The sequence below is a fragment of the Moschus berezovskii genome, chromosome 28, assembly GCF_049115385.1.
Source record: "Moschus berezovskii isolate FMDL1 chromosome 28, NW_MosBer_1.0, whole genome shotgun sequence".
NCBI lineage: Eukaryota > Metazoa > Chordata > Mammalia > Artiodactyla > Moschidae > Moschus > Moschus berezovskii.
In genome coordinates, this window is record NC_142487.1 from 8,380,681 (window position 1) to 8,402,561 (window position 21,881).

The following is a 21,881-nucleotide window of genomic DNA, read 5'->3' on the forward strand; positions in this document are numbered from 1 at the left end:
ACGATATCACTTATACGTGGAATCTAACAATTAATACTAACGAATCTATACACGAAACAGAAACAGACTCACAAATATAGAAAATAAACTTACAGTTACCAAAGGGGAAAGGGAGAAGGGATAAATTAGGAGTATGGGTTTAACAGATACACACTGCTATACATAAAATAGATAAACAGCAAGGATTTACTGTACAGCACAGGGTCAATATCTTACAATAACCTATAAAGGAAAAAAATCTGAAAAAAAATATATGTGTGTATACCTGAATTACTTTGCTGTACACCTGAAACAAACACAAAATTGTAAATCAACTATACTTCAATACAAAATAAATTATTTTTAAATTTTTAAATAAATAGATACATACATACATAAAAGAATTCTACATGGCCCATACAAACTGTCTTTATAAGAGAGGCTTTATGAACATGGCCCTTGCGCTACTGATGTGCTTTATACGGTTTCATCCACTATATCATCTACTGACTGACTCCAGGAAGAAACAAATGCATGATTTTCCTTTGTGACAGTACAAACTCACACAGACCACCACTCACCCACCCAGAAGTGACAGAAGACCAGAGGGGAGGTTTGGTGACTTAACCCATTAAATTCAAAGATCAGCTCACTTGCAAACCAGCATCAAGAGAAAACAGATTACCTGAAAGCACACACTGAGAACAGCTTGCTACAGAGAAGCACTCCTGTTGTAATGAATGGGGATGCTTCAGTTATTGACGTTCTCTCCCCGCAAAAGGTCATTCAGTTCAGTTCAGTCCAGTCGCTCAGTCGTGTCCGACTCTTTGCGACCCCATGAATCACAGCATGCCAGGCCTCCCTGTCCATCACCAACTCCCGGAGTTCACTCAAACTCATGTCCACAGAGTCGGTGATGCCATCCAGCCATCTCATCCTCTGCTGTCCCCTTCTCCTCCTGCCCCCCAATCCCTCCCAGCATCAGGGTCTTTTCCAGTGAGTCAACTTGTCGCATGAGGTGGCCAAAGAAAGTATTGGAGCTTCAGCTTTAGCATCAGTCCTTCCAATGAATACCCAGGACTGATCTCCTTTAGAATGGACTGGTTGGATCTCCTTGCAGTTCAAGGGACTCTAAAGAGTCTTCTCCAACACCATGGTTCAAAAGCATCAATTCTCCGGCACTCAGCTTTCTTCACAGTCCAACTCTCACATCCATACATGACCACGGGAAAAACCATAGCCTTGACTAGACGGACCTTTGTTGGCAAAGTAATGTCTCTGCTTTTTAATATGTAAAGATAGGAATCTTCTAAATTAAAACAGATTTGGTTTTCACTTTTCGGATGTTGATATTCCATTCTCAGGTAGTGATTTACCTTGGTGGAAGTGAACAGATCTGTCACAACGCTTAAAAAAATGCAGACATTAGTTCTGCTGGCATATACTTATTTTGCCAGAGAGTATCTCTGTCTGTGTACCCAGGAAGTGGACCAGTTCCTCTAGCAGGAGACTGCAGGACAATGCTCAAGGCACGTCCCTGAATCTTTCAGAATCACTTAATGAGCCACATCCCTCAGCACAGCAACTACTCCCTGGAAGTAGTCTAGCACTTTTGGAAGCTGTGTTAATTCTTCTTTAGGCCATCTAGCTAATTAATACTTGAGAATTTCAGTAATTCATGACTTCAGTAGACTAAACAATAGCTCCTATGGGCTGGATTGGACTTGATTATATGCCTTTTTTAAAAGATGCTGAACTTTAGTGAGAGATAAGGCATTGCATTAAAAATTTTTTTTAAAAACCAAATGCCCAAGGCTATGCTGGGAGAAAATAGAATAGGGGGAAAAATATAAAATAAGGCAAGTAAGGAAGACGATGGGTTTTTAAGGCGCCAGCTGTTTGGATGAGGCCTGAAGAAGAATCCTCCTGGCAGAGGAAGCAGTTCTTCAGGCAGTGCGGTCTACACTGCGTGCTCTGTTCAGCTGAGCAGACCAACCCCTGTGGAGGGTGGCAGGTGAGGGGCAAGGGCAGACAGTGAGAGGCCTGGAACGATACTCTACAGAAAGGACACGGGGCGCTCTGCTGCCAGGGTCTCCTCAGGTCGGTTTCAGCTGGGTTAGAGAGGGTTTAAAGACTGAACATGGGCTTCTCAGGTGGTACTACTGGTAAAGATCTCGCCTGCCAGCAGGCTAGCTGTAAGACACATAGGTTCCATCCCTGGGTCAGGAAGATCCCTTTGAGGAGGCCACGGCAACCCACTCTAGTATTCTTGCCTGGAGAATCCCATGGTCAGAGGAGTCAGATGGGCTACAGCCCATCCGGTCTCAGAGTCAAACATGACTGAAGCAACTTAGCAGCAGCAGCCACCCCAGCAAAGACTGAACAACAAGAAAAGTGATGACAAGCAGCTAGCCACTTCCGACTCTATTAGTAAATAATACTGAGACAAGTTTTCTCTTGAGGGTCTCTTGGAGAAGGCAATGGCACCCCACTCCAGTACTCTTGCCTGGAAAATCCCATGGGCGGAGGAGCCTGGTAGGCTGTAGTCCACGGGGTCGCTAAGAGTTGGACACAACTGAGCGACTTCACTTTCACTTTTCCTGCATTGGAGAAGGAAATGGCAACCCACTCCAGTGTTCTTGCCTGGAAAATTCCAGGGACGGGGGAGCCTGGTGTGCTGCCGTCTATGGGGTCGCACAGAGTCGGACACGACTGAAGCGACTTAGCAGCAGCAGCAGCAGCAGCAGCACAGTCAGTAATTTTTTTTTTTAAACATAGGAGTATTATAGCTGGGAGTTTCCAAAAGAACCAAAAAATTTGATCTTATGGCATGACTATGTCAAAATAATTTAGTTCAGCCAGTCCCCAAGGACACAGAGGGCATATAGACACTTTAATTTTAGCAGTTACTCTTCCCATCCCATTTCTAAGCAAGATTCCAGCTTTCTCTGAGTTTTAATAGCTACAGAGAAGGGGAAATGGTAAAGTAGAAAGACCACATGCTTTAGAATTTGTAGATGTGGCTTCAAATCCTGGATCCACCACTAACTAGTTAGGTTTGTGCTGTGCTCAGTAGCTCAGTAGTATCCAACTCTTTGCGATCCCATGGATCGCAGGCTGCCAGGCTCCACTGTCCATGGAATTTTCCAGGCAAGAATACTGGAGTGGGTTTCCATTTCCTCCTCCATGGAATCTTCCCAACCCAGGGATTTAACCTGCATCTCTTATGTCTCCTGCATTGACAGGTGGATTCTTTACCACTGAGCCCCAGGGAAGCCAAGTTGGGTTTCAGTTCAGTTCAGTCGATAAGTCGTGTCCGACTCTCCGCGACCCCATGAATCATAGCACGCCAGGCCTCCCTGTCCATCACCAACTCCCAGAGTTCACTCAAACTCATGTCCACAGAGTCGGTGATGCCATCCAGCCATCTCATTCTCTGTCGTCCCCTTCTCCTCCCACCCCCAACCTTTCCCAGCATCAGAGTCTTTTCCAGTGAGTCAACTTGTCACATGAGGTGGCCAAAGTACTGGAGTTTCGGCTTTAGCATCAGTCCTTCCAATGAACACCCAGGATTGATCTCCCTTAGAATGGACTGGTTGGATCTCCTTGCAGTACAAGGGACTCGCAAGAGTTTACCCTCAATCAAATGGCCCCTCAAAGCATCATCATTTGTAACACAGAGGTCAATGTCAATGATACAGAGTGGGCATTCCATAAATCATTTTGTGGTGATTTGCAAAGAAAAGACCTGTTTGTTGTAAAATGACCACTAAGAATTAAAGTGTTTATTTTTCAATATAATTTTCTGTCCACATATAAATATGTATGAGTTCACAGTTTCTGCTTTTCTTTTGTGATTATTTTTAAGACAGAATGTAAGTGACTAAATCTCTTTTGTTTAATAAGCAGCCTACAGAAAAGATTAAACTATTTCCCGAAATACATGGAGGAAAATCTCCATTATAATACTAGGACAATAGGCAATTTGGGGAATGGTTTCCTTTATCCCATTAAAAGTGGGAAAAATACAAATCCTCAAAAGCCCCTCAAATAATTCAATTTGCATTGTTTGAGCATCTTGCTGGCATCTGTATACACACAGCAGATCTCATCCTTCTTCTAAACGTTAAGCTATGTTCTCCAGCTGGGAAAACAGCAACGACACTAGTGTCAGATCCAGAGAAGTATAAGCCACAGGATGACACACTGCGGACTGGACCACTAAATATAAAATAAGTCTGACAATGGGAGAGCAACAACGAGAAGCTGCTTCCTGGTAAAACTGAAATAAACTAAGATAAACACACAATTGGTATAATCATTACTATAAATACTAAATTACTAAAAAAATTCTTAATATTTTTAATTTGTTGACTTAATCTGCTTTTCTTTTCCTAGAATTAAATGCTTCAACTGTGAAATAAGAGAATCTGAAACAATTTACATTAGTGTAAAAACAGAGCTGCAGGGTAGAAACAACAACATAATAAATCACAACCTCTCTCTGAGAAGAAAAAAAAAGTGTTTTAAAAAAACCCCTGCTGTTAGGGCCAGGTAGTGTCCACATTTATTTCTAGAATTCCAGTGTTGCGTAACCAGAGTGTATTTCAATGAAGCTGAACATCAAGTTGTGTAACTGTCAAATTAGTGTATTGTACCTTGCTTTTTCAGCAAAAATCATGATGCTACTTGGGGTGACAGCAAAAGAAGAAAAGAAATTTAGAGCAGTGTATTTTGCTTTTAAAAGAAAACAACTTCTATTTTAAACGTCACTCAGGTAGAAGATCACAAATTTTCAATATTGTGTACCAAAACTAAGCATTATAATTGGTCTTCAAAAAACCTCAATACTGGGATTTCCCTGGTGATCCAGTGGCTAAGACTCCATGATTCCAATGCAGGGGGCCTGGATTCGATCCCTAGTCAGGGAACTGGATCCTGCATGCCACAACTAAGATCTGGCAAAGCCAGGTAAATAAGTAAACAAATATTTTTGAAAACCCTCAATACTTGTTTGTCATTTTTTAAACTATTTTCAATTGTTTTCATTTTTGGAGGGGAAAAAAGCTTACTCAACAAATATTCAATGCTTCAGTTCAGTTCAGTTTAGTCGCTCAGTCGTGTCCCACTCTCCGCGACCCCATGAATCACAGCACGCCAGGCCTCCCTGTCCATCACCAACTCCCGGAGTTCACTCAAACTCATGTCCACAGAGTCGGTGATGCCATCCAGCCATCTCATTCTCCGTCGTCCCCTTCTCCTCCCGCCCCCAACCTTTCCCAGCATTAGAGTCTTTTCCAGTGAGTCAACTCGTCGCATGAGGTGGCCAAAGTATTGCAGCTTCAGCTCCAGCATCAGTCCCTCCAATGAACATCCAGGATTGATCTCCTCTAGAATGGACTGGTTGGATCTCCTTGCAGTATAAGGGACTCTCAAGAGTCTTCTCCAACACCACAGTTCAAAAGCATCGATTCTTCGGCGATCAGCTTTCTTCACAGTCCAACTCTCACATCCATACATGACCACGGGAAAAACCATTGCCTTGACTAGACGGACCTTGGTTGGCAAAGTAATGTCTCTGCTTTTTAATATACTATCAAGGTTGGTCATAACTTTCCTTCCAAGGAGTAAGCGTCTTTTAATTTCATGGCTGCAATCAGCATCTGCAGTGATTTTGGAGCCCAAAAAAATAAAGTCTGACACTGTTTCCACTGTTTTTCCATCTATTTCCCATGAAGTGATCGGACCAGATGCCATGATCTTTGTTTTCTGAATGTTGAGCTTCAAGCCAACCTTTTCACTCTCCTCTTTCACTTTCATCAAGAGGCTTTTGAGTTCCTCTTCACTTTCTGCCATAAGGGTGGTGTCATCTGCATATCTGAGGTTATTGATATTTCTCCTGGCAATCTTGATTCCAGCTTGTGCTTCTTCCAGCCCAGCGTTCCTCATGATGTACTCTGCATATAAGTTAAATAAGCAAGGTGACAATATACAACCTTGGCGTACACCTTTTCCTATTTGGAACCAGTCTGTTGTTCCATGTCCAGTTCTAACTGTTGCTTCCTGACCTGCATACAGGTTTCTCAAGAGGCAGGTCAGGTGGTCTGGGATTCCCATCTCTTTCAGAATGTTCCACAGTTTATTGTGATTGACACAGTCAAAGGCTTTGGCATAGTCAATGAAGCAGAAATAGATGTTTTTCTGAAACTCTCTTGCTTTCTCCATGATCCAGCGGATGTTGGCAATTATGGTACTTTAAAAGTTCATTAGAGGAGAATTATCAAATTTACATGTTTATTTCTCATATAGCACAAATGTCATTTGACATTCAACTATATTTTACAGAAAATTTAACAACAGCTGCCTACTTGTGCAGAAATCAATACAATATGTATGGAATATATATTGCAGGGAAAAAGTACCAGAATTTGTCAATTGAAATTTAAAGCATCAGAGAATTAGCTGAATATTAAAAAGCTGTTATCTAAAATCTACTGATGTATTTAAAAACCATAATGAGGGATATTCATCTTGGCGCAAATGTATAACCTCCTCTAAAACATGACTTCAACAGAAGAGTATAAATGCCATCATTAGAAGATTAAACCAACCCGGGAAAATTCAAGCAAAGAGTTATATAAACCAACTAAGAAGCATCATTTATTTTCTCGTTCACAGGGAACGTTAACAAATCAGAAGTTGCTTTGCTTAAAGCTTTTTTAAAAGGTGAATAAAAGAGAGAAGAGATTTGGACTTTGTCTTGATATACGTCTCTGAGAATCCTCGCTGACACTGATGAAGTCTACCGGACAGCTTGTGATGCTGTCAATAAGCAATATTATTGTCATAGGTTTAACCTAATAAACCTAAACCAACTACAGCTGTCTCCATAAAAATGTTACTTACAAGTACTTCATTATAAAATAAAACTAAAGTTTGGTGAAAATTACCATGACTCGGGGGGTGGGAGGGTCACACTATCCACAGGCTTCTGTTCTTTATCAGCTTGCTCCCAGAACACAAAAAAATGTGGTTTAGACCACATTTCTGGGTAATTGTTGGACATGCTGAAAACTGCCTTTTCTGTCTGCAGATAGCCAAGCCATGAAGAGTGCTGTGGATGGAGGGGCGGTACATATGCAGCTGATGTCCTGCAGGGGGATGTGGGGCCACGTCACCATCCATGAGGAAGTGAGAGGAACCCTTTGTTACTGTCTTAACTCTCTCTGGGCTTAAACATGACAGAAAGTAAGGATCAAAGGCAGAGTGACGGAAGAGGGTCGCCCCTGCCCCCATCAGGCCCCCCGTCCTGCCCTACAGTTTTTAGCCTGCTAAACACTACAGCTTACAAGCTCAGTTGGGTAGCATCCAAGTCCAAGTTTAGTCCCACCAATCCTCCCAGAGTGGACAAATGCCTTCAAAAATCCCTGTGTAGAAACCACAGACAACAAAAGTGACCCTGCAGAGGTTCTGTCCCTGGAGCCAGCAGTGCCTCAGGCCAGGCTCACAGCGACCTGGAGGAAAGCCGAGCATTCAACAAAGACTACGAGAATCCCATCTCTTTTGAAAGAGCCAAAGCCTTTGACTGTGTGGATCACAATAAACTGTGGAACATTCTGAAAGAGATGGGAATACCAGACCACCTGACCTGCCTCTTGAGAAACCTGTATGCAGGTCAGGAAGCAACAGTTAGAACTGGACATGGAACAACAGACTGGTTCCAAATAGGAAAAGGAGTGCGTCAAGGCTGTATATTGTCACCTTGCTTATTTAACTTATATGCAGAGTACATAATGAGAAACGCTGGGCTGGAAGAAGCACAAGCTGGAATCAAGATTGCCGGGAGAAATATCAATAACCTCAGATATGCAGATGACACCACCCTTATGGCAGAAAGTGAAGAGGAACTAAAGAGCCTCTTGATGAAAGTGAAAGAGGGGAGTGAAAAAGTTAGCTTAAAGCTCAACATTCAGAAAACTAAGATCATGGCATCTGGTCCCATCACTTCATGGGAAATAGATGGAGAAACAGTGGAAACGGTGAGAGACTTTATTTTTCTGGGCTCCAAAATCACTGCGGATGCTGATTGCAGCCATGAAATTAAAAGACGCTTACTCCTTGGAAGGAAAGTTATGACCAACCTCGACAGCATATTAAAAAGCAGAGACATTACTTTGCCAGTAAAAGTCCTTCTAGTCAAGACTATGGTTTTTCCAGTAGTCATGTATGGATGTGAGAGTTGGACTATAAAGAGAGCTGAGCACCAAAGAATTGATGCTTTTGAACTGTGGTGTTGGAGAAGACTCTTGAGAGTCCTTTGGACTGCAAGGAGATCCAACCAGTCCATCCTAAAAGAGATCAATCCTGGGTGTTCATTGGAAGGTCTGACGTTGAAGCTGAAATTCCAATACTTTGGCCACCTCATGCCAAGAGCTGACTCATTGGAAAAGACCCTGATGCTGGGAAAGATTGAGGGCAGGAGGAGAAGGGGGCGACAGAGGATGAGATGGTTGTATGGCATCACCGACTCAATGGACATAGTTTGGGTGGGCTTCGGGAGTTGGTGTTGGACAGGTAAGCCTGGCGTGCTGCAGCTCATGGGGTCGCAAAGAGTTGGACACAACTGAGCAACTGTACTGAAGTGAACTCCAAGAGCATCTATCCAGATATGTGCCTTATTTACATAATTTTGTGGCCATAAACAAGAAGGAGTGGGTAGCCATTCCCAACCCAGGGACTGAACCTGGGTCGCCTGCATTGCAGGAAAATTCTTTACCACCTGAGCCACCAGGGAAGCCCATAAATAAGGTATGCTCCCGTTAAAAACTCATAATAAATTTACACTTAAAATTCAAGGGACAGAGTTTCTCAATTTTAGAATCTTTCAAATTAAGAGCTTCAGTGGGCTTTCAACTCACTTTTGGGACTATAAATATGCAACACTATTCATTAGCTTCCAGGAAAAACTGATAGTCATCACAGAAGATGAAAATTCAGCAGTTGACTGTATAACTTATGGGTGACACTGTTAAGGGAGTAGTATCAGGGTTTAGTAACTTTGGCCAACAATCATTTCCTTCAGACCAGGGTGATGGACTGTCCCAGTCTGCCTGGAATTGAACTGGTCACAGCACTTAAGTCCTATATCTGAGGGACCCTTCAGTCTGAGACAAACCAGGAGGGTTGGTCACCCAAGCATGACAGCCACCAAAACCAAACCTTAAAAGAAGACTTCAGATAATAAGCAACACAATGCTCTGAATCAAGGCTTCAAAAAAGAATCATGTGTGTTAATAGTTTAATGAGAGCAAACTAGTTTTTAACTGTTAAAATAAACACTATTAATTTCATTTTTATATTGTACTTTTTGTTTCTTTTTTAGTCTATGGCTTTAAGGTACAAAATACAGTTTGTATAAAAGTAAATCACATTAATTTTGAGTAAACAAATAATCCGTGTATATCCAGACATGTGACTGAAGTTTCTTTACTGACCTGGTGAGCAAACCAAGTCTGAAGATGACTGTGTCAGGCTGCCATTTGCTTATAAAGTCATACAGAACTATGATAGATTCCTTGAGATGCCTTAGTCTATACACATAATTTATTTTGAGTTCTTATGATTCAAGGTAAAAATAGAGAAACATTAAAGATAGTGAAAATTCTCTTCCCCTCCCCCATCCTCCCCCATCTGGCTAACTCATAATACCTCCACCTAATAATCATTTTTACTAGATTCTGACATATCCTTGCAAAGTTTTCTTTATAAAAATATAAGAAAATGAATTTATTTCCTTGTTGTTGTGCACAAAGATGGCACTGTTTTCTATCTTTCTTTTCACTTAAAATACCTTGGAGGGCTGCATCAGGTTGTAAGAGCATGCGCCTTCTATTTGCAGTTACATAATATCAGACTGAATGGATATTTCATGATTTATTTAACTGATTCCACACTTATGGATGTCTAGGTTGTCTCCAATCTGTTTTCCAACCACATAACGCTGCACTTAGAAAAAAACAGCACACGGGGCATTTTGCACACATGCCAGGATGCATACGAAAGACTTCCCAGAAGTAGACCAGTTGGGTCCAAGGAGACCGAAGGCATGGATGCCAGGTTCAAGAACGGTACTTGGATGCCCCACAGATTTCATGTGCAAAGTTACCTTGGACGTCTTTGTGCGAGTAATATAGCTACATCCTTACGAAACATGCTGCAACCCAGCGCTCCTCAAACTGTAACACACATGTGGATCACCTGTTCAGTTCAGTTCAGGCGCTCAGTCATGTCCGACTCTTTGTGACCCCATGGACTACAGCACGCCAGGCTTCCCTGTCCATCACCATCTCCTGGAGCTTATTCAAACTCATGTCCATTTAGTCAGTGATGCCATCCAACCATCTCAACCTCTGAGCTTGAATCACCTGAGGAGCTTGTTAACTTACAGATTTGGATTCCGTGGGTCTTGTAAGGGCCTAAGAGCAGGAATTTCCAACAAGCCCCCGGATGAAGCCACTGCCGAAGGTCTGTGGACCACACAAGGCACTGCAAGGCCACAGCCACGAGGTGGGGGGTCGGGTGGGAGTGGGGAGCCAGCAATCCAGTCCTATCGACCTCTGCTCCACTACAAACATGAACTGATGCACTGTATCAGGTGTGATTTTCTATGGCAGCTCCTCACCTCAACTCCATCCCTCTCTAGCCAGTCATTGCACAGGAAATTTACATAATTCAAAACAACACAAGTCTCTTCTCATAAAGGTTCTACAGCGAAACTGAAATGGTAACAAGAAACAGGGCTGATTATGTGAGCACAGCAGCTACTGAAGCATTTGTATAATCACTGTATCATTCAAACATAAAAAGAAATACATAATATGCTGTCTGTCACTCAGTGAGTGGATGAGAATGTTTGGTTCACACTTTTTTACTTGCTATTGAAATGCTGCCTAGATAGATAGAAGGCTGCTCCTCACAAAAATAACATTACCTTTGTTCAAAGCTAAATTACTCAAAGTTCTCATGCCCATGTGTGGTTTTTGTTTTTTTTTTGTTTTTTTTTTTAGGATGGAAAAAGGTTATATATGCTGGCTCATTAGAAAATACCCTGATGCTGGCAAAGATTGAAGGCAGGAGGAGAAGGGGATGACAGAGGACAAGATGGTTGGATGGTATCACCAGCTCAATGGATTTGAGTTTGAGCAAGCTCCAGGAGTTGGTGATGGCCAGGGAAGCCTGGTGTGCTGCAGTCCATGGGGTCGCAAAGAGTCAGACATGACTGAGTGATTGAACTGAACTGAAGATTCAGTTCAGTTCAGTTCAGTTTAGTCGCTCAGTCGTGTCCGACTCTTTGCGACCCCATGAATCACAGCACGCCAGGCCTCCCCGTCCATCACCAACTCCCAGAGTTCGCCCAAACTCACATCCATCAAGTTGGTAATGCCATCCAGCCATCTCATTCTCTGTCGTCCCCTTCTCCTCCTGAAGATTATTGATGTGTAAATAGATGCATTAAAAATCATGATTTTGTATTACAGAAAAAAAATTACATTTCCTTATGATACACTGACCTCATTTCTAGAATGATTTAACATCATATGATAAAGCATATGAAAAATGCTGGGTTGGGGGTCAGGTAACCTAAGGCTGAATCCCAACCTTACAAAGAGCTGGTTAACTGGAAACAAGTGACATGTATTCTCTGGGCCTGATTTCTTTTTGTCTGTAAAATAAAGGGATTGGACTAAATGTTCTCCAAAGCTCCTGCTTCCTTTAATATTCTTTGCTTCTGTCGAGACTAATTAATTATCTCATAAAGGTTACAAATCCACACTGCTATTATGAACAGAGTTAATTTTTTTAAGGGAAAAATGAGCACTTTTCCTTATCCTCCCTACCAGCACACTTCAGGAAATTAGGATGAATTGAGAGAAACAAAACCATCATTGTGCCTTCTTAGGTTTCCAACTTTAGTTCTGAAAACTGAAAATAAAGCTTTAGGCGAAAAAAAAAAATGCTGCTCTGAACAAGGGGAGATAATAGTTTAAGGAACATAAAATGAGCCTCTTGCTCTAGTACATTTCCATTAGCCAACTTAAAATCCATGGTTTTGGAAGCCAGGATTATGAGGTCGGAAAACAACCCAAAAGGCTGGCCATTCTGTTCCCTCCTGACAGCCCCAGATGCATTATATACTTTTAGGACACGTTGCAGTGATGCTTTGTAATTAATCAATGCCTAGAGTTCCCTGTCCAAGAATTCCAGTCAAGGAAGTGAAACAGAAGGACTTTCACTCACTAATGTGTGTCTGGCAGTTTCAGGTCGGAAGCCTGGAGCCTTCCTTTCGCTCACTGTCGGACAAGTCCTGATCACAAGATGTCCAAGTATCCTGCCATCATCCCTCTTTCATAAGAATGAAGGGCGGTACCAATTGCTTTCCAGAACTACAGAAAATGCTAAAATCCTATGCAGCATCTCCAGTAATAGACTACTCTTTGACTTTCACCTGCTGTGTCAAGTCTGCTTTTCAAAATTCCCTTTTGCTCTGATCCCATGTGGGACACAGACTGAAGATAACTGAGATTAACCTTTCAGGCAAAAATACAGGCAGGACGGCTTCCCATTGCTCTACTGGAACTGAGATGCAGACGCGGAGGCAAAAATGCCCTCATTTTGTTCAAATATCCTGAATAGAATATCTTTTTCCTATTTGTATTCATCATGATTTTTATTTTCTGTATTCCATGATTGACATGTGAGGGCCATGTGGACAGGGGAGGGACTGTCCCTCTCAGTGTGAGCCAATCCTTGGAGATAGCAAACAGCCTGCCGGGGACACACCTCTGGCATGTAAACCAAGCACTCCTGAGTCCATAGCTCACTCCCTCTCCTTCCCAGCTTCTGCAGTCTGGGACACTATCCGCTTGCTCTAAACCAACCCCAGGGCCAGGTACTGGACAATCAGAGACAGCCCTTGTAGCCGGAGACCACTGGATTATCCAGACTAGCCGATCTTGAACCTGCTCAGCTTGCTGACCTTGCTTCCCCATTCATTTCCCAGAAAACCAAATGAAGGCCCCTGCCTGAGTTTTTTCCTTCCCACTGCTCCCCTCTGCCCAACTCTGGGGCCTCCCCACAGGGTCCTGCCCTTGTGAAGGGACCCCTACTCTTGGGAAATGTGAATCACAAACTATCTTTTCAATGGAAGTCGGCTCCCTCTGTTTACCTGGCTATACCTGAACAAAAACAAAATCTCAGGTATATTTTAAAACAGCATCTGCTAACACACTAAAAAAGGGAGAAAAAATCGAAACCACTTTTATTAACATTTCCTTTCTATGGTTCCTCCACATGTAAACGGATTCCACTGGCTGATGCAAACTGGTATCAAGTCATACATGGGGCACAAAGCCCCTATATGGAGGAACAAAATGATTTCTTTTAAAAAAATTGATGCTATTGAAAAGTAAGAACTTAAAATAACACTACTCTAAACACTTTTTCATTATCTAGGGACATGATGAAAAAACATTTCTCTGCCCCTGTTGCAGCCAGCCATGCCTCCCTCCTGTCGGTATGTTGGGTCCAGCACCCACAACATCAAGTTCAACTTTCTCTGTTCTTCAGTCAAGACCCTGTGAGCCTGGCCACCCACATGCACTCCGCTCATCTTACTTGCTCACTGTGTACCAACACTGAGCCTCGTTGAAATTAAAAAGCCCTTAAAAATCTTCAAGGGCTTCCCTGGTGGCTCAGACCGTAAAGAACCTACCAGCACTGTAGGACAGCAGGTTCAATCCCTGTGTCAGGAAGATCCCCTGATGAAGAAAATTGACAACCCACTCCAGAATTCTTGCTTGGAGAATCCCATGGACAGAGGAGACTGGTGGGCTACAGTCCATGGGGTCACAAAGAGTCAGACATGACTGAGCAACAAATACTAACTAAAAGGCTTCTAAGACATTTGTTCTAGAGACAAAGAAACTGAGCCCTGGTCTGGGAAAGGGCTTGACCTTGGTCACAGAGCCAGTTACCATCTGAGCCAAAGACCAAAATCTAAATATCCTGACCCCCATCCCAAGACGCACTTATAAACTGCCGACAGAAGCATCTGCTAGACAGACAAGTCATTACAGCCGTTACAATCCCACCAGACGTCACAGGTGTCATATCTGCCTCCAGCCCCCACCCTGGATCCCACTGACTCCTTGCCCAGACAATCTCAGCTGTGACTTTTCAACTTCCTTCTCTCTCAAGGTTAGCTGTTTATGGAACAGCCAGACTTTAAGCAAGTAAATTTCATTCCCTCATTGTACATTTTACCAGGTTGGATTTAAGCGCCATTTGTTGTAACAACGTTACATATGCATTAGATATTTTTATTTCTAAATAAACTAAATAAAGCAAGCAGCATGGACACCTTAGGCCCTCTTCATCCCTCAAGGTCAAGCTCTGACCCCCAGGGATCCTCTCTTTTTCTGAAGGCTACATGCATCCTGGATTCAAGTCACATACGTTGTTCAACATAAGTGAGCTCTCTTTTATTCAGTAATACTCTGAGATGCGTAAGAATAAATAATGCCTCGTATTTCTACTTCTCAAAGTTCGTAATTCACTGGTTAGATCAGAGTCACAGATTCTTAGAGCTGCAGAGGGAGAAGAAGAATAGGAACTAACATTTATTCAGTATCAGATATTTTATATCCACAGTTAGACAACACATATTTTATTCTTGTATAGTCAAATAAAATTTCCTGTTTTCATTTGAGAAACTTGCATTTTTATGAAGGGAATTTAAATTTTTACAGCCTACATATGCTTTGGGGTTTTATGCCCAGAACACCCACATACACGCCAAACATCCATAAAATCACTTTGAAAAAAATGCTTAGCTTCCCCACTTATCATGTGTCTACACTTTGCCAGTCAGTCCTTGGGTGGTGGGTGGCAAAGGCTACCAGAGGCACCCACGTGACACCCACCTCTGTGTGGGATGTTGTGAAAAGCATCACGTGAGAAGGAGTCTTAGAGGGCAGGAAAGCCCCCTCTTCAAGTCTGCAGCGGCACCACGGAGACCAGATCAGCAGGCAAGCCATCTGCAAGAGACACAAATATGGTCTAAGGACAAGAGGCACCCTCCTGGACTGTGTCAGACATAGTATCACCTGCGGTGACCTCTTCCAAGAATGATACAAAAGGCTTACCAAAATGTTTAAAGCACGAACTCTTTAAGACAAGAATTCTACTGGTGAGATTTTACCTGTGAGTCAACTGCAAAATTATACTAAGATATAGGAATAAGAACACTGGGTATAACTGGGTGTGTGATGACCAAAAATAAAAACCACCTAAATGTGTACTGTGGGGGCACTATTTAAATAAGTTCCAGTATATCACAGAGTGGAATACTATGCACCATGGAAAACAATGAGATGATTTGCATCTCCAAGATGTAGGTGCAAAAATGCTAAGTTCAGAACAACAGTTGCATGTGTGTGCATGTATGTATAATGTACATATGTGTACATGCATCAAGGCTTTGGGTTTTTTAGCTTTTTTGTGTTTTGGTTTTTTGTTTGTTGATTCCTTTATGAAAAGACTGGGGGTTTAACAGCAGTAGGGGGTACAATAATTTTAATTTTAATACCTGTCTGTGTTATTTGATCTTTTTTAACTGGGTGTCTATATACTGAAGACTACAAATAGTTTTAAAATCCTACAATGAAATACACGGAAATATTAGTCTAGGAAGATGTTCATTGACAGATATTAATATCAGCATCTAAAAATTATTACATATCCCAGATATGTATGACATTACTGGCTCAAAAGCAGATGTTTAGAAAGCACCCAATTATCATTAGTTTGACATTTTAGATGCTTAATCTGCCAGTGCTATTTTGCTTGGCCGGCTGGAAATGTCACTTTAGAACCAGAAGGGTAACATTGAAAGTAAAGGATGTCAGTGATATTTCAAACAAAATTCAGACACGGCCTCAGTGACCGAATCTCCCTCCACAGTGAATGCAGCAACAGAGGTGACCATGCATCCTGTATTAAAACTTTTAACTTAAATAATGAAAAGGGACACTGGCAATGAGCTGCAAACAGACAGTGCAATGTGGAATTCCCCCCAAATGCACACTATCTACTGATCTTCTTAACATGTCTTATGTGAAAGAAAAAGTTTGAGTCACTCAGTTGTGTTCAACTCTTTGCGATCCCATGGACTGTACAGGCTCCTCTGTCCATGGAATTCTCCAGGCAAAACTACTGGAGTGGGTTGCCATTCCCTTCTCCAGGGAATCTTCCCAACCCAGGGATTGAACCCACATCTCCTGCACTGGCAGGTGGATTCTTTACCATCTGAGCCACCTGGGAAGCCTGGTTTACCTAGAACATATTTCTTTTGGTCCTCCCTCTCATGAAATCTTTGGGTTTTTGCTTAGCTGACCTAACCAATATGGACTTCACCAATCATGACTTTACTCATGACCAGTCTTTGTATATTAGTAAACAGTAGTAGATATTTTTTAGTAAGTTAGTTGGAATTACTTTTTTGACAGAGCAGATTAACCTTTCTGGAGAACCAAAACTTACTATTATATGAGTCCCACTGGAGCCATGATTCAAAAGGTTATGCAGTATGAATAATTTTAACTACAATTTACATGTAATTTTTTTTTAAGTTTAAGGACCAAATCGCCTGTAGTGTTTTAGAATCTTATATCTGACTTCTTATTTGATATTAGTGAGGCTTCACAGGTGGCACAGTGGTAGAGAATCTGATTGCCAATACAGCAGACCCAAGAGATGTGGGTTTGATCCCTGCATTGGAAAGATGCCCTGTAGTAGGAAATGGCAACCCCCTCCAGTATTCTTACCTGGAGAATTCCATGGACAGAGGAGCCTGGTAGGCTAGAGTCCACTGGATCACAAAGAGTCAGACACAGCTAAGTGACTGAGCACACACACACAGCCTGAACAGAGACCCTAAATACTACAAGCTGAGCACATGTCTTCCCCTTCCATGACCTCTTCCTATTTGCACCAGTGATGACAGTGGCTGCCCATCTGCCCATATCTGCTCCTACAGTTGTTTAGACTGTGTCAAGAGCACCGAGCCAAGGGGCTGGTGGAGACTGACATTCACCCTGGGCTCTGCGTGTTACAGAGAAGAAGCAACTCCTGGTTGGATCTGTTTCTTTTACTTTAACCTTTGCTTCCCATTGCTTTTGTGCACTGAAAGGATTCCGTCCAAACATAATAACCTGCCTTGGGGAACCTGCTCTTCTGCCTGAATGCTAAACCAAAGTGCCTTTGTTCAGGACCCTGTCCACCTGTGGGTGGCTACAGGAAGGAAGAAACAGACACTTTCCCTCCCTGAGGCTGACCATTCCAGGAGATATTTGCAAGATTAATGGCCTTTTTACCTTACCTTCTTACCTCCTCTCCTATCTTTGTTCCATAAAATAACCTGGTGTCCAGACCTGGATAAGACGGTTATTTTGAGACATTAGTCTGCCATCTTCTCCATCTGCCAGCTTTCCAAATAAAGATGTATTCCTTGTCTTAGCACTTTGCATTCAACTTACTGGCCTGTCATGCAGTGAGCATAGTGAGCTTAGACTCAGTAATGTGTATACCAGCCATTCCTCCTGCCACAGAGTTTCTACCTGCCAGGATGAAAATGTCCTTTCCTAATTCAAACTAAAACACCCCTGGGCTAATGGCGGCCCTGACTCTGCCAGAGCCACCACCGCCTCATCTTTCCTTTCCTTCCCCCTGACATGCCCCCCAGGTTGGGGTGTTGAATCCACTCAGCGTGTCTTGAATTCATTGTCCCCTCTGTTCCTACTCACTGACCCCCTTCCCTTCAGTCTCATGCCCCATGAGCACAGGTCTCTTGTCCTCTGGACACCACGTGCCCACAGCTCCCCAGTCCTGCACGGTGCTGGCCCCTCAACCTCAGAGCCACTGCCTCCTCTGTCAGCCTCTCCCACGCGTACTCATTCTGCACGACGTGACTGAACAATTGTGCCTCCTTGAGAAAAGCCTTCCTCGCTCATCTCTGGATCCAATGGACAAAGTGTGTGTGTCTTACCTCAAACACACCACACTTGTCCTTGTCTCAGCCACAACAGTCAACACTTCAGACACTTCCTGTTTCCATCTGCAGAGGTGTCTCCCTTACGAGGCTGTGAGCCTCTTGATGACCAGGACTGTGGATGCCTGATCCCCACTGTTCACTGTCTCCACAGGCCGTTCTCAGCAAATTCTCCACATGCCCCAAGCTGCATACGCCCATCTCTCAAATTACAGAAAAGCCTGGAGCCCAGAGGATATTAGCTCTGCAACATGACTACTAATAGTATGAGCATGTTCTCAAACTCTGTAATTCCCCTCCCTTTCTCCTTGGTACACAAAAAACAAAAAACCAACAAACAAACAACACTTCCTCACAGCCATTTGCTTGTGGCCAGATAATATTTATGTCCTTAAAATGGACACTTTCCTGCTAAATTCAATAGCACTGTACTCATTTTGTTGGATGTAAATACAATTTATCACGTTTAGCTCCAGGTAATACTCCGAACATCTATGCAAATGAACAGTTTAGACCTGATGCCTCTAGCAAAGTATTATTGCATGCGAAGCACAACCGAGGCTGGCCTGCGTATGACTAATAACACCCCCTGGCTTGTCAAACTGAAATCATCTGGCTGCTAAGGATCTTCTCCTCACCGTCTGTGATCTGTCCTGATAATTACCTGATAATTATCTCAGTAACTTCAGTTTGTTTCAGAAAGCAAGAAAGCTTGAATTTATATTATTATGTATTGGGGGGAAAATTAGAATTTTTTATGCTGAGAAGTTTCAAAATACAATTTAGCAGCAGATTCTCTTCAGACTTAGAAATAATAAAGCAAAAAATATAAAAGGTACTTAACAGCCCATATATTCTGTCAGACAAAAAAGAAAAAGGAATCAGATACAAATTCCATCAAATATGATACAAAGCAGAGGAATGATATGTAGACAGATGACAGATGGATCGATAGACAGACAGACAGACAAGTGGCAGACGGGCTGATACACAGAAAGACAGACAGACGGCAGGGAGTTTGATGTAATTCCTTCGACCATCAATTCTCAGCACGTATTCTAAGCAACCAAACACAACACTTCTTTTAACATAAACTGAACCTGATATTGTTGGCCCAGTATCAAAATAAATGGATTATTCTGATTTTCCAGGATACACAGCCTACTCCCAGGGGCCCCAAATGTCATGTCAGCCATATGCCTCCCTGCTGAGCTTTAGAGAAATAAAAAAAATTTCAGCACCGAGGAGGAATAACGTCAGATTTGAAAACTAAAAAGAAGCAAAGGTGAGCAGCAGCAGGTGGAGCCATGCCCCAGCGCACTCCTGTGACAGCACCCAAACACCAGCTACAAAGGACAAGGTTATTTTAAGCGATTTCACTTCAAGAAACTTCTAAATAGTGTTTCATATTTAAACAAAAAGACAAATATGTAGAAACGATTTGTATTTCTGTGAAGAATGTGGAAATAGTGTGCTGATTTTTCAAATTAATCTTCTTTCTTAATTGCTTTTATTTTCCTTCACGGTTTGGCTGCAAGTGGCCAAACTTGCTTGTCTTACTGACCCCCTAATTAAGCAGGCAAATTAGATTGTCAATTAGAAAACCTGTGAACAGCTTCAATACTTCAAATTAAAGTAGTAAATAAACAATAAAAGTAATGTACACGCTGCCTCTGTCTGGTTGCTGTTTGGTAATTCCTCCAGAAATATTTATCCATCATCTACTATCATCAGGACAGTCACAGGTACTTGCAGACTATGAGAAAGATTTAACAGACATTCTGGAGAAGGAGAGAACCATGCCTTCATACACCCTGGATAATCCAGCACAGTCCTGCCTTATGCCTCTTGTCCTAGAATAACTATTAATAATACTGCCTTTTACTCCCCAAAACATTCCCTATTAAACAGTAAATCATATACGGTCACCCTATGGGTAAGAAACACACATATGTTAACAAGAAATATAATGCACACCTTTAAACAATTACAAATGGGCAATTCACGTGGTGTCCCCAGAGGGAGAGAACGTCCACACAGATTAGAAAACGCATATTTCAGCTGTTTCTAGGTCGCTGCATAGAATATAAAGTGAATTTAGCACCAAAATAGCCAATACAAATATCCAATTACTGCACTGATTTCCAATTATTCCAAAGACGTAACAGGCTAAAATGTGTTTGTCCACTTGATTCTCAGAACCTGTAGCACATGGTAGTGGGTGTTTGAATAAATTAATAAGCGATTACAACTGAATGCATCTGGACACTTCAGCACAGACTGCAGCTCCCCCCTGCGCATTGATAGTAACAGCTAACGTGAGCTGAGCGCCCACACGCACCTGGCACGGTTGGATCTCCTCTACAGACAGACTTTCAGTTCATTCGTATTAATTAATTCTTATGACAACGCAACTTTTTTAAAGCCATTATCACCTCCTTTTCACAGATGAGGAAACACTGCTCAAGTTTACACAACACAGACGCTTCCCAAAAAAAAGAGAAGAGAAAGGAATACTTTAAGTTCGTTCTATGAGACCACTATTATCTTGATTTCAAAACCAAAGATATCACAAGAAAAGGACAGACCCACATCCCTTATGAATATAGGTACAAAAGTCTTCAACAAAATACTAGCAGATTGAATCAAGCAACATACAAAAGTGTTAACATGACCAGGAATGCACAGTCAGCTTAATATTAGAAGATTAATTCAAGTAGTATCCCCCAGTAAGCGGCTTCTCTGGTGGGAAGAATCTGCCTGCAGTACAGTTCGACCACTCAGTTGGGAAGATCCCCTGGAGGAGGGCATGGCAACCCACTCCAGTATTCCTGTCTAGAGAATCCCATGGACGAGGAGCCTGGCGGGCTACAGTCCATGGGGGTCACAAAGAGTTGGACACGACTGAATGACTGAGCATGCATATATCCAGTGTCTTGGCATATAATTGTTCAAGGTAATCTCTTATGATCCTTATTATTTCAGTGGTATCAGTTGTATCCTCTTTCACTTCTGATTTTATTTGAATCTTCCCTCTGTTGATAAATTACTTTAGCTAAGGATTTGTCAATATATTGTTTATCTTCTCAAAAATATCAGCTCAAGGGTTGTTTTTTAAATTTTCTACCTTATTTATTTTTGCCCAATCCTTTGCTATTTTCTTCTTTCTGCTAACTTTGGATTTAGTCTCTTCTCCTTTTTCCGCCTCAGCTTATTTGAGATCTTTCCTCTTTTTTAACGTAGGGATTTAGCACAATACTTTCTATCTTAGTACTGTTTTTGCTGTATTCCCTACGTTCTGGTAGGTTGTGTTTTCAGTTTCATTTCTCTCAAGGTATTTCCCAATTTCCTTTCAGATTTCTTCTTTGACCCAATGGTTGTTCAAGAATTTGTTATTCTATTTTCACCTACTTGTGAATTTTCCTGTTTTCTTCCTGCTACTGATCTCTACTTTCACTCCATTCTGACTGGTAAAGGTACTTGGTATGACTTCAGTCATTTTAAATTTCTTAAGACTTGTTTCATGAACTAAGATATGACCAATCCTGCAGAAAGTTTCATATGCACTTGAAAAGAGGATATTCTGCCATTGTTGGGTAGAAAGCTCTGTTTTTTTTTTTTTTTTCTGTTGGGTTCACTTGGTCCACAGTGCTGTTCAAAGCCTCCGTCTCCTTACTGACCTTCTCTCAGATCCTCCACCCATCACTGAAAGTGGGTGCTGTAGTCTCCTGCTGCACCTGTTATCATCTGGGTCTCCCTTTCGTTCTGTTCATGTTTGCTTTACATTGAGGTGCTC